The 2243-nt window shown below is 40.4% G+C and overlaps 1 pseudogene; it reads left to right on the forward strand.

The window, feature by feature from the left end:
• Positions 1–1198: 1198 nt before the first annotated feature.
• On the forward strand, positions 1199–1697 carry LOC112605773 (annotated as a pseudogene).
• The last annotated feature ends 546 nt before the right edge of the window (positions 1698–2243 follow it).

Raw genomic sequence — 2243 nt, forward strand, 5'->3', positions numbered from 1 at the left:
AAAAAAAAAAAAAAAAAAAAAAAAAAAAAAAAAAAAAAAAAAATTCTGTGGGCAGGTAGAAGGAGTTATCAAAAGTTTGCTAACATAGAACATACACTCTAGGATTGTTTAATTCTAATCACAATTGATGTGAACATAGACATGTAAACAAGTGCTTTTTAAAAAAATTCTCATTAATAAAATTAGTATAAAGAAAGAAAGAAGGTGACCATGTAGGTTGTGACATCTGAAAACTCAAAAAAAAAAAAAAAAAAAAAACCAAAAAGATCTTCATATGGTCTTGTTTGGGGTTAAAAATTAAAATAATAAGGGGATTGAGGATGGTGAGTTTTGAAAAACTTCAACTGGCCGGTCATGGAGGCTCATGCCTGTAATCTCAGCACTTTGGGAAGCTGAGGGGGGTGTGGATCACCTGAAGTCAGGAGTTCGAGACCAACCTGGCCAACATGGTGAAACCCCACCTCTACTAAAAATACAATGAACCAGGAGTGGTGGCTGGCGCCTGTAATCCCAGCTACTTGGGAGGCTGAGGCAGAAGAATTGCTTGAACCTGGGAGACGGAGGTTGCAGTGAGCAAAGACGGCGCCATTGCACTCCAGCCTGGGCAGTAAGAGCAAAACTCCATTAAAAAAAAAAATAAAATATATATATATATATATATTTTATATATATATATTAAAACATTCATCCAATTGAAATGGTAAAAATGTCGAAGGGATTCTACTATGGTCTAAAAGTTTGTGCTGCACCCTTTCCCCTCAAAATTTATATGTTTAAACCTCATCACCATTGCAATAGTATTATGAGGTGGAGACTTTGGGAGGTGACTAGGTCATGAGGCTAGAGCCCTCATGAATGAATTAGTGCCCTTATAAAAGAGGCCCAAGAGAAACCTTTTCGTCCCTTTCTCCATGTGAAGACACAGCTAGAAGGCACCATCTATTAATCAGAAAGTAGGCTTTTACCAGATGCTGAATCTGCTGGCACCTTGTTTTGTACTTCCCAGCCTCCAGATATGAGAAGTAAATTTCTGTTGTTTATAAGTTATCTAGTTTCTGATATTTTGTTATAGCAGCCCAAATGAACTGGGATAGGTTTAGAATATGCTACTCCAAAACGTACCACTGCGGCATAAGAATTCTTTTAAGCTGCCTGCTTTGCAGAGGCTGCCGTGGAGGAAAACCCTGTACTATTAGCCATGGTCAACCCCACCGTGTGTTCTTTGACATTGCCGTTGACGGTGAGCCCTTGGGCCACGTCTCCTTCAAGCTATTTGCAGACAGGGTTCCAAAGACAGCAGGAAATTTTCATGCTCTGAGCACTAGAGAGAAAGGATTTGGTTATAAGGGTTCCCACTTTCATAGAATTATTCCAGGGTTTATGTGTCAGGGTGGTGACTTCACACACCATAATGGCACTGGTGGCAAGTCCATCTATAGGGAGAAGTTTGATGATGAGAACTTCATCCTAAAGCATACAGGTCCTGGCATCTTGCCCCTGGCAAATGCTGGACCCAACACAAACAGTTCCCAGTTTTTCATCTGCACTGCCAAGACTGAGTGGTTGGACGCAAACATGTGGTCTTTGGCAAAGTGAAAGAAGGCATGAATATTGTGGAGGCCATGGAGCACTTTGGGTCCAGGAATGGCAAGACCAGCAAGAAGATCACCGTTGCTGACTGTGGGCAACTCAAATAAGTTTGACTTGTGTTTTATCTTAACCACCAGATCATTCATTCCTTCTGTAACTCAGGAGAGCACCCCTCCACCCCATTTGCTCGCAGTATCCTAGAATCTTCATGCTCTCGCTGCAGTTCCCTTTGGGTTCCATGTTTTCCTCGTTCCCTCCCATGCCTAACTGGATTGCAGATTTGAGTTAAGTTTATGATTATGAAATAAAAACTAAATAAAAAAAGAAGAATTCTTTTAACCTGAAGGTAATTGAGAAAAAGCAGACACAGGATGAGCTCTCTACCCTCCTCCTAGCTGCCCAAAAGCTAAACACAAATTCCTCTTGTGACAGTGACCCCCTACCCTTGACTTATACTTCTCTGTTATTACCAGAAAGAGAATAACAACCTATCACCAGAGACAATATGGCACTGAGAAAGAGTCTATACAAACCTTACTGATTAGCCCTTATCCTCCATTAGTTTCCACCACATTTTTACTTTCCTACAGTTTGCTACCCTTAGAAGCCTGAAACTTTTTTGGTCACCTTTTAAAAATCTATTGTTCTTTTGT

This window comes from Theropithecus gelada, chromosome 14, assembly GCF_003255815.1.
Source record: "Theropithecus gelada isolate Dixy chromosome 14, Tgel_1.0, whole genome shotgun sequence".
NCBI lineage: Eukaryota > Metazoa > Chordata > Mammalia > Primates > Cercopithecidae > Theropithecus > Theropithecus gelada.